Raw genomic sequence first — 11,633 nt, 5'->3', positions numbered from 1 at the left:
CCCATTGCTAACCGCACGTGCATCCACGCTGCTACAGAGCGCAGCCCCGGAGCGTTTCACATCTCGGTGGTGAGAAGTTGCCGGCACGGTGCAGCACCGGAGCTCCCAGGCAGCCCGTGGGCCGTGCTGACCGGCTCTCTGTGCCCGGGCTGCCTGCCTTTGGAGGGGAACGTCCTTCCTCTGCGTGCCGAGGGGGCTGGAAGGAGGGCAGCCCGTGGAGAGGAATGGTAGCAGAAAGTGAGATTTACAGCACGGCTGCTGTCGAACTGCTGCTGCTTGCCCGGTGCTGCTGGTGACGTGCTCCATGGAGAGGCAGTTCACCCGTGTGACAGAGCACTGCACAACAGTTACTTCGAAAAGGCCGTTTGTGTGTAGTTAAAGAGACTTCCTGCAAGTACAAGGCGCAGCTCTTCTCCCTGGCCTGGTCTGATTTACTTAGAGAGGCTGAAGGAACCGGTCTTGTTTTAAGAGACATTTACAAGAGGCCTGGAATTTCACTTCACCAAAATTTTTATTTTTATGTAATAGATCCAGTGGCCTAGTTTCGTCTTAATTAAGAAGATAGACGTTAAATGTGCTCACCTGAAAAGCAACTGCTGATTTAAACATTAGGATGTGAAAGTAATGGTCTCAGTGCCGTGCCTAGCAGAGCAAAACGAAGGCCTGATTCTCCCCGTGCTGAAGTTCAGCAGCACGTCTGAGTACAGGGCAGCGAGGACTGTCGTTGTCATTGCTCATGCAGCGCTGGCTTTTGCTGTGGTGTGCTAATTGAGGGGAAATGCGATGAAGAACTGCAGCGGGGCTTAAAGGAAACGCGTGTCAGAATTGTGGAGGGGCTGCAGCACTGGCTGGGTGCAGGGCTGAGTGGTAGGGCTCCCTGGTGGGCACACTAGACTGGGTGGGGACTGCAGGTACGGTCTGGGCGCTCTGCACGGCTCGAGTGGCAGATGGAGCTGTAGGTCTCCTCAGAGGTACGGTACTGACTGCTGTAACAAATACCAACACAATTAGCTGAAGAGGCAGCAGTCTGACAGGCTTGGCACAGGTAAATGCTGCAGTTCGCTGAAACGACGTGCTGTATTCCAGTGAGTACTCCGTAAGAAGTTGTATGCTTTGCTCAGCCTGAGCTTGCAAGCCAGAAATCCTGATCTCATTTGGTTTTACTCGGGCAGAGGCACAGCATTTTGGAATCTGATGTCATACGTGCATCTTGTTCGGTGGTTTGCATTTTTTATGAGCTGAAGTTTTTTTACACAGTTTTGGCTTAGCTGATTGATGATGGATGCTTCTAAGTGAAAGAAAATTTGCAGTCTCCTGACTTTTGTAGAAAGGCAGAAACTGGACCTACGACTGTAATTCCTTTTTGATCCCCCTGCAAACACTGAGAGGGTAATGCTGGATGCTTTCTGTTTTTCCCTAAAAGCTGTAGTCTGAGATGGCTCTGAAACACATGCAAATCTGTGTGCGTGTATTGGTCCCAGTCTGCAAAGTTGCTTTAGTACATGTCCCAGCGAGGGTTTTGCTGGATGAGGATTGATTAAAGAACCTATCTGGAGTTAAGTATGTGTGTAAATCCTTCCATAAATAGGGACGAGTCAGCGTGCTCATAAACTGAAACAACAAAAGTGCTTCTGAGTGAGGGAGAAACGGTCCCACTAAATCCTTTTATTGTCCCAAGAGTGATAAAAATATTTGGTGAGATTCCAAGTGGGGGGGGAAAAAAAAAAGTATTTTGTTGAATATGTGATGTCAGCAGAATGTCAGTGCTGTTGCTCACAGTATTTTTACAGAAGAAAAATTCAGAAATAGAAGAAAAAGAATCATGCTGGTAGCATTGGCTGTTGTTTACATTGTTTGAGCATTTGCAGCGCTGTGCACTGGCTCTAATGTGCTGCGGTTAAGGACAAGGTAACGCCACGTTCCCCTGGCTGACTGCATTCACCCAATGTCAGCAGTTGCAGCAGTATTCTGAGTTGTGCCCCTCCTCAGATAGAACACAAGCCGGTTCTGCTGGCACTGAAGTCAGCTCGACTCCCTTATGGTTCTTCACCTCGTCAAGATCACATTTAGGAAAAGAGTACTCTGTTGGAATAAGTGGGCTACATTCTGTGCTGTATGTGTGCTGTCTGTGAGACTGAATGCACAGTTTATTTGTGCTTGAGTAATAGCAAAGCAATCGCTCAGGCTTCATTAGGGTGCCTTAGGGAGCTGCCATTTGAGTCTTACCTGTGTTTTTGCTTTGTTTTATTTGGCTCCCACCTCCTCAACTTTGGGATCGCCAGTCACGCCGCAGGCCGAGCCAGACGGGCAAGCAATACAAGCTGTGAATTTATTGTTGACCCCTGCAGGACAGTGACCACCTTCACCATCATCTTCGCCGTACAGAGATGCGCTGTCAGTAAGGTGAGAAAGTGCTGCCTTTTCTTTTGTCTAACAAGCATGCGCTGTCTGCAGAGGGTTCTGGTCAGCACGGGCACCTGAATGGAGTCCGTGCTGTTACCTACCTCCAAAATGTCTGTACTTCCCGAGCCTGGCAGTAGAGGTCCTGGAGAAACTCATCACAGAAATTCCATTAGCTCTGGTGACTCAGTTGGGTGACTGACAGGACAGTGCGTTCCAGATGAGTGGTTTTATGTTCACCTCAGGTCAGAGTATATGCAGTTACTAAAAGATTGTAGCACGAATGGAAAAGTTTTACAGTCTTTGATCTTTTGTTGGTTAATACCACAAGTATAATTATATAAATCCTCCCCGTGCTTTTGTGAACATTTTTAGCAGTTCTTGTTCCGTGCAGCTCGTTTGACTTTTCCGTATCCCAATTTCCTCTCAAGCACTTAACTTTGCCTGGTGTGAGGATACTTCCCAGGATAGCTGGTCACTAGTGATGTGCTCGAGTGTCTTTTACTCCAGTTTCAGGAGTGTTTTCAGTTCTTCTGACTTTTTTCCCCAAAGTTCTGGAATCAGACAGGATGGAGTAGCACACTCAGCTCCCTCTCCTCTTCCTCACTTCTCTTTCTTGTGTGGCTGGGGGCAATACCTTGAAAGAATCAAGTCTAAGGGCTCAACAATCGTACTGCCAATAAACAGAATGTAAATTTTTATTTCTTTAATCTGATTGTCATTAAGCCAGCTTGATTTTTCTGGACCTATTTCATGATTTTTGAGTGCTTGAGATTGGCAGTGCTACTAATACTTTTTTGGGGGGGAAAAAAAAGAAAAGACAAAAAGTCATAACAAAAATTTGACATCTCTAAATAAAAGAAAATTAAATGTAGCAATTACTTGCAGAAGTTAAGGTGCTTTTTTTTCCCCTTTATGCAGCCAGAAAACTCCATTACTATAGCATTCTACATATGAAGGGTTGACCAGAAAGCTTCTGTTGCAGAATAACTTTTTAATATATACAGCACGTCGGAGAGGTGTGTGGCACGTAATTTACATTTTATTATGGTTGTGGGGTAGGGTGCTGTGCTGTAAAGGGAAATTGTCTGAGCAAGCAGTTACATGTAAAGACATGCCTCTTAGGGTTTACAAATGAGCTGGAGTAGTGGGGGTGGACTGATAGCACTATGCTCCTTCAGAGCAATAGGAGTTTTTTTGGGTGAACAGCCAGCCCAAGTGCCTGTGCACTGACACATTTCATCTTTCACTTTTGGGACAGAACTGACTGGGTAGTTGCTGTGGGCTCGGGAGATCAAATAGAAAATAGAAGGGAGCTCTCTGTTATGACAGCAACGTTTCCACAAAATCTTTCATTTTTTTCAGAACTGGCACAGGTTTTATGAAGTTGTATTTATTTGCAGAGACAATTGCTACAGGACAGCTTTCTATCTCTTAACTAGAAGAAACGATTTAAAGTGTATTGGTTGAATCCAAAACTCCGTGTGAGTTACCCGCGGTGTATCTCTAAGTCACTTAGAATATTTTAGCATCTGGCACTTCCTGCGATGGCATGAGAAAAAGTATGTTACGTGTTGGCAACAGTTTGGATTAAAGAAGAAATAACCTAGTTAAGTCTGCTGCAGTTGTCTCAGTTACAGTGTGAGAGGAAGGGAGGACTGTGCTGCTTTTTTTCTGTATCAGTGCAGTTTGAAATGCAGCGTTGTCTTCTGGACTTCAGATCAGATCTTTTTCAGCTCCTTTTTTTGGACGTGCTGTCTCAGTCGCCAAGCGTGGGTTCCTCTATTGGCCTTGTTAGTTAGTGCTTATTTTCTCTAGGGATCGATCAAAATCAGTCCTACTGTATGAGTAAAGAAAAAGTTACTGAGATAGCGACTGCCTGCTGACAAGCGTTATCTCTTACAAGCGCTTGATTTAACAGAAGGGAACTCAAAAGTAGTAACACGTGAAACAAACATGACCCAGAGCAGCACAGTGAGCAGCCACAAATAGGTTTCATGAATTGAGATCGAGCACTGCATGCTCAGACCCAGCATCTTTTCCAGCACTCACATTTTTTTTGGTGGGGGGGTGAAGTATCAGCAGCCCTGCTCTGTTCTGCGCAGACGCAGACGAGTTCTGTCCGAGGGATGGAACATCCGGCATGCTTATTTCACCGGGTACCTCCAGTATCAGAGCTCAGAGACTTTGCTTCAGCCCTGGTGTCCCCCCACGTGCGTTTGTACTCACAGAAGGAGGCGTGTGGCTGCAAGGAGTGAAGCCGCTGCGGTGCGTACGCTTGAGGCGTGCCTGCCGCTCTGCTTCGAGCAGCTTTCCTGCAGAGCCTGCAGAGCTGAATGAGGGCACTGGGATTAGTGAAAATAAAATTACATGTGTTGAGATATGGCTTTCTTTTTTTTTTTTCCTCCTGATTCCTGACTTTAGTTAATTTTAGCCTGAGTTAAAAAATGTTGAGTTATTGTTATTTGTTCAGAACTCGCTCTCCCTCCTTCCACGCAGGCAAATGACTCAATGCTTTCTTTTAAGCAGTTGTGTCGAGAGGGTTTTGCATGAGGCACTGGATGTTTGAATAACTATAGTGTTCTTTTCAATCTTTTTCACTGTTGAGTCACTTGATATTTATTAATCATGTTGTAGTATCGGGTTGAATTTGCAGCCACAGCCTGTTTGTAAATTTTTTTTGCTGAATTTTCCATAAGTATATCTGCACACTACCTGTTAAGGTTTATTTTTCACAGAAGGCCTAAGCTGTGCTTTGCACAGGCTTTCGGCTGCCGCTCTCTGTAAATGAACAGCAGTCTGTCCTCTTAAAATATTATTTACTGAATGTAAAAGAGGTAATCTGTCTCAATATTAGTGTGTCCAAAGGCAATTTTTTGATTGCCATATCGGTGTTCCTTTATCACAGCTGATTTTATTTCCTCCCTCTTACACTGTTTATCAAGGCCTGCAATGGCTGTAGGGCTAAAAGAAGGCAGCGGTGGAGACTGTGAGCACATTAACAGCACAAATGAAATGAAGATGTGAACTAGGTATAATTGGAGAGTAATTAGAAATCATTTTAATTTTTTTTAATTGTTTGTTTTGTGGCTGAGTGAATAACTTTTTGATAAATTAAATGAAGAGACGTGAATGCAGTGTCAGATGTTGGAGATGAGGCCTGGCCACCTCCCCAGCCCTACCCCATCAGCCCTGTGGTGCCCTGCCCTCATTTTGCTCTGCTGTTTCCTCAGCAGATGCTGCTGTAGCCCGATGTCAGATTGACTGGAGGTTTTGTAACACTGTCTGAAGTATAAACAGAGCTGGCTGCAGTGACTTGTCTAGGTGGAAGCGCTAGGCTCTCATTGGTAACGTGATACAAGCCACCGCCTGAGGTTTGATTCACCTTCTGTGGTATGCTGTGGAGATCTGTCCTGTGCTAGCATTACTTTATAGCGTGATGTTTTGACTGATGGAGCAAATATTAGACAGAAACAGAGCATGTGCTGAGGGTCAAAATGCTGTGACTGCCGTCCCTGATCTGTAGTTCTGTACAGGCCTCAGCATCATACATGCCTTCCTCCACTTACCCTCGGTATGTTCGGTAATTACTTCTTTAGTTGTTGGTGAGTTAGCAATGATCAGTTCTGTTTGGGACTAGCCGAAAGCCTGATTTAGGGGTTTACTGACTCACTCTTCAGTCTATAAAAAGCAGAAAAGTTTAAGTGTTTCTTGTTTGTACAGGAATGTGGTTGTGAGCATTACCACATTTTTGTTTGTCAGGTAGCCATGCATGAAGGCCCTTCAGGTTTTGCAAATTGAACATTTCTGTGAGATGAGCTACTTGAAGAAAGTCAGGCTTTAACGGAGAAGGCTAAGTACAGACAGCAGTCTTAATCCTTCTGAATTTGTCTGCCAGGGAACGTTTTCTCATTGGTGCCGTCCTTGTCAGTATCACGTGGAGCAGCTGAGCAGGGAGTGCCTTTTCCGGTTACTATGATAGTAAATGCACTTACCCTCCTCCTTAGCCCTTGAGCACGTCCCCTCCCTGGTAGCAGCCTGTCTTCATGGCCGTCTGTCCCCAGGCAGTCTGACAGCAGGCGATCTGCAGTGTTGGAAAACTCATTGTATGCAAAGGGAGAAAATCTCGCTGGCTTATTACAGCACAAAAAGTTGCAAATTAATTCTTCATGTACCGCTAGTGGTTAAAAACCCATCGCGCTAATCATATGAAATGCATTTTTATTTACAGATTAGTAGGCTCTACTCTGACATATGACTAACAGGGAAGCCCCTCCCTTTAACAGTTGTATGTCATCTGCTTCAGAGAACTAATTACTTGGCAATTCCCATTTGATAATTCCCTCTTTATTTTCTGATGAGTTACTTAACAGTGATGAGCTTGTTGAGCAGAATACCGTGCTTAATCTCTGCTTGAGAAACTACAGTGTGGGCCTGGGGATATCATTGTTTTCTGACTGCTGCTTAGCCTTGCCTCGGAATGCTGAAACCACACTAAGGCATGTTAACAGTTCGCAGTTACCGGTAAGCTTAAGGGGAGCGGTGCACAGAGTTTCCCAGAAAATAAAAGAAGGGTTTAGATTGCTGTTGTGGTTGCATTTTAAAATAGTATCGTCTGCAGACAGGATGTTAAATGCATCATTTCTCTAAAAATCAAAACAAAGCCTAACGCGATTTAGGAAATACACATTGTGTCAGAGGTATCTCCTGTGCATCATTAATCCTCTCCAGTGCAATGATATATTTTAATGGGAATTTATTTTTTTTTAAAATCACTATTTTCCTGTAATACTTATTTGACAGTTCAGTTGATAATGGTAATTATCTTAATGTTTGATACTTAAATAGGATATCACCGTGTTTTCCCTGCTGTTACCTGTTTTTCTTTATCCCCATCCCTCCCCCCCCAGCCCCTTTTCACACTCTTTGACTCCAGTGACCACAGCAACCCGTGTTTCTGGCTGGGGAATGCATTACAAGCCTCACGCTAATTACTGCCTTGCAGTGCTTCCAGAGGGTACCTGAGTTCAGCAGCGCTTAGCTACAGCACCAGGCAGGGGGATTTGTGGGGTGAAGGGACATCAGTCTGCTCACGGCTGTCCTGGGGAGGTCAAGGTGAGCCTTCCCCTCAGATTGGGGCCCAAGTGGGTCCCTTTCAGACCCAGTGTCTCTGAAATTCGACTGTGTCAAACCGTGCCATTGAATGTGATTTATATCTCATCACCAATTTTAGTAGAGGAAGGTTTGTGGACCAACTGCAGTCACTTTGACTATCTGGCAGTTTTCGTGTAGATAGTAATACCAGAAGAATTGGATTTTAACCAGTCAGGTGGTATGAGCTGACAACTGGATTCTTTTTTCTTGTACTTGAACAAGAAGTGTAGTATTTGTTGTATGAGATCACAGAATATTGCATCATACGGCGTGCTGATTTATTAGATGTTCACAGTGATGTCTCTTGGCCAGTTACTGGTAGTTCTCTCAGGGGTTTATTTTATCATTGACAAAAATGCATTTGTACATAGTTGCACATGTTTTTTTGTAAAATTAATCAGAGGAACAGTAATCTTATGAAATGTACAATTTAGAGCAGATTAATCTGCTTTAATTGTGTTCATGAAGTGCATCAGCTATAAGATTTTTAGAGAGGAATGTTAATCAAGTTGATCAAAGGTAGCTTGAAGTACAGAATTCAAATACTAACACAATTACATACTATCTGTTTGTATATTTGCTGCCACTTGGGTGATGTTTTTCTCATTTTTAAGACAAAAATAAGTTCCATTTTACCATTCTCTGATCACTTTCCTCTTCAGGCTTAGCAGCACTGCCTTAAGGATGCCTCTGCTTGGGCAGCATTGCCTATCACTTCAGACTGTGCTGAAGTACCATAGATTTGATCAGTGCTATTTTCTTCCATCAGCAAGGGATGCAAATTTCCTTTTGATTAAAATTGAACTCCTCAGTAAAATATTTTGCTGCAGATGTAGCAGTAGTGATTGTTCTACCAATACTTATGCAAGTAAAACACTACAGTATGGATATCATGAACATCATCTCTTAGTTACTACAAGACTTTAATTTCATGCTAATGTCTTAAAATTTGAGCATCCAGTTTTAATGAACAAACTCCCAAACCGTGTCATTAATAGGTATGGAGATTACTCAGAACTTCAGTTGTTTGGCAGTGTCAAAAAACAAAAAAATGAAATGGTGCCACCCTGTCCTGCTTTATTACAGATGAGGGACTAATCCATCCTGGACTCTGTGTTTCTCTGCTTTGTGTTCTCCCTGCCTGCATCCTCACCAGCTGCTCTGGCCACATTACCAACTCCTCTGTGGGCAGTACTTCTCCAAGGCTGGTGTAAAGGCCAAAGACAGACAAGTGAGCAAACACTTTTCCTTTGCATCTTCTGGTTTGCAGAACTGAGAAGACGCTTTAACTTTCCCCTTAGGTCTCCTCTGCTTCCTCTTAGAATCAGGGATGAGTTTCAAGTTTCCTACTGTCAGTCTTAGTAAATTTTCTTGGATGTTCCTTATGATTTGGCCTGATGTTTTTGTTGTTGATCATACAGTTCTATTTACTTTTTGAACTCGACAGTTGATTAAGGCGTAGGGTGATAGCTGACACTGCAGTACAATCTCTCTAATGTGTTTTGAGGTCTGCGTCGATGGGGAGAGAGGAGGAATGGTGGATGTCACGAGTCACTAACCTGTAGTTTAAAATTGCACTGTGTCTTTTTTCTGGGTTCTGCACAACTATATTATGGATTAACTTAAAATATAGGTGACACTATGACACTGGAAGGACTGAAGAAAGAATCAAAATCTGTATTTTGTTCTATGTTTGTACAAGCTGAGGGAATAACTCAGTCCCAGTGTGTGGTCTTCCACTATGAGACTGCCACAAACTGACAGGGGTACAGCCTGGGATTTGTTGGTCACCACGAGCTTATTTTGATTGCAGATCTGTGGCAAATTCAGGAGAAACAGTGTGCACTGACGGAGTGAAATAAAGTTGTGATAATAAACTTCCTGTACGACATTTGTTGTATGACATTAGTATCCAGATGTTGACATCTGTTAAGAAAACAGCCAGAATGGGCCCTAAGTAAGATGGATAGGAGGTACGTAGCAAGCATCTGAAAGGTGTTAAATAGCAGCAAAGAAAGACAACAAGGACCTGAACTTGTTGAACGTCATGCTGGTTGAAAGGAATGGAAGAAATGCAAACTAAGACATGCTTCTGCTACGTTAGCAGCAGCACTGTGCAGTCTGTTTGTTTGAGCTGTCAGCGGGCTGGCTGCAGTGCTTGGTGCTGTTTGTGCAGCTCTTGTCCTAGCTGGTGTGCCTCTGTGAGACCAGCAGTGCTATGCAGCCTGAGCTGCAGCACAGCTTGTCATGCTTCGTGCCTGTGTTACAGCAAGGTGCTCCACCACAGCCAGCAGTGGGTAAGGGTCTGGTGCCCACCTCCGTCCTTAATACTGAGGTTTGAGTGGAACACTTGCATATGGATGGGCTGTAATAGACTGTGGCATCTGGCTGTGTGTCTGTGGGAGGGCTGAGGCCCTCTGATATTGGAGCTGTTGGTCTGCTTGCTGGAATGATGCTGCTTGGTAGTTGAGCGTTAGCTTGATTCTTCCTTCAAGTGAAGAGAGAATGAAGACTGTTCCTCAGTCCCCTGTCCTCACTTTCTGGCCTTCATGTGGATGTGCTGGTGAATTAGACTCACCTTCATACAGCCAAGCAGTATTTTGCCCCATCATCCTTCTGTCCCACTGTAACCTTTCCCTGATTTACTCTCCTGTTGCTGGCCAGTCAGTTTCTCTTCTCACCTCCTTCTCTGCAGAGTTTCTCCCACGCTCAGCACTCCTGGCAGCAGCTGACCCACTTGCAAGGCACCCACTCCACATTTGCTCCCTGCCCAGTGCTTTGCTGCATGCTGCCCTTCTTTGGGCTTGCCCTACGTGTGTGTTCCTGTGTGCCTAGAGTCCATTTTCACTTACAGGTTTTCAGTACCTCAGTCATTATCTGCAGAACGGCCAGTTTGAACATTGTTTGATCTCCCTCCCTTCCTCCTTAGTCATAGCTGGGTTCTGAGCTCTGCAGCCCTGATGATCTGTCAGGACAAGCCTTTCCCTCCATACAGCCCTCCCTTCTCCTCGACGGGGGGGGGGGGGGGGGGGGAGGAAAAAAGCCTTTATTTCTTCTCTGGAGCGGCGCATTGGATTGTCAGCCCTGCCTGCCCCTGCCAGTCCTCCCTGGCTGGCAGCTGCAGCATCTCTTCAGCTGGCACCTTGCTTTCCAGGCTGGTCAGCTGGTTGCTCACAAACCGGGCGCGTTTATCTGTTTGTATAATGTTACACGCTGGCAGTTTAAAAGTAATTCAGCTGTTTTCTCTGTAGCTGGGCATGAGCCGGGAGGCACCCTCTTTGGGTTGTTTGTTCATAAGATAATGGGGTCACTGTTACTTTCTTGTTGTACCATGTGGTCTGCTAGTCAGAGGGCTCTTACTGTGCTAATAGCAGCAGCTTCAATCATTAACATCAGCGAAAAATTGTGGTTTTTTGTACATATTATGCTAGTGGGACAAAAGTAAGGGCCTGAGCTGTTTTTCTTAAATTTCCAGTCATTTTCATACTGGCAGAATGCTAAAGTAATAGATTGCAAAACTTTCGAGATAAAAGGTAAACTGAGCCAAAAAAAGAATGTTTGAAAAGCACTTAATTCAGTAAAAGAAAGGGGAAAAAAAATTCAACATGCTGTGCATTCTGAGTGAGGCTCTTCACTGAAGGAAGAATTCCTTGACTGCTGTGGAGAAGTACAGGAATGAAGTACCCACTGAATTGAGTGAAGTTCACAGGAGGTATGAAAGGAAAATGCAAGGCTTGTCTTCCCCCCTACTACCTATTTTTTATTGAGTTTTTTTTTTTTTTTTTAATTCTAAGCGTTTTTGCCAAGCTCTGACTACACTATGTATTTTGGTTGATGAAGTTTGGAGGTGTTTTCACAAAAAACTATGCTCTGACTGAAAGGAAAGCTGTCAAAAATAATGCCTGCATCTGAAAATCGATGCTCGTTGTAGGAAGCACCAAAAGAGTTACAAACAAAAGGAAGTTGTGGGAAAAGATGCACTATCCAAATGAAATTACTCAGCATTTTTCAGACAGTACTGCACATAGTTAGATTCTCTTTTCCCATCTGTAGGTAGTCTCATGTCAACGGTTTACGGG

At 44.3% G+C, this 11,633-nt stretch overlaps 1 protein-coding gene across 7 annotated transcripts in view; it reads left to right on the top strand.

Moving 5' to 3' along the window:
• Nucleotides 1-27: 27 nt before the first annotated feature.
• Nucleotides 28-11,633, top strand: part of ATXN1 (ataxin 1) — a 201,406-nt gene continuing 189,800 nt past the window's right edge. For all 7 annotated transcript variants that reach the window (XM_010708325.2, XM_010708326.2, XM_010708331.2 and 4 more), the window contains exon 1: nucleotides 28-2,403. The gene's annotated coding sequence lies outside the window, so the exon portion shown is untranslated. The remainder of the gene's footprint in view (nucleotides 2,404-11,633) is intronic.

The sequence above is a fragment of the Meleagris gallopavo genome, chromosome 3, assembly GCF_000146605.3.
Source record: "Meleagris gallopavo isolate NT-WF06-2002-E0010 breed Aviagen turkey brand Nicholas breeding stock chromosome 3, Turkey_5.1, whole genome shotgun sequence".
NCBI lineage: Eukaryota > Metazoa > Chordata > Aves > Galliformes > Phasianidae > Meleagris > Meleagris gallopavo.
The sequence above is the reverse complement of the archived record's forward strand: the minus strand, read 5'-3'. Positions and strand labels throughout refer to the sequence as shown.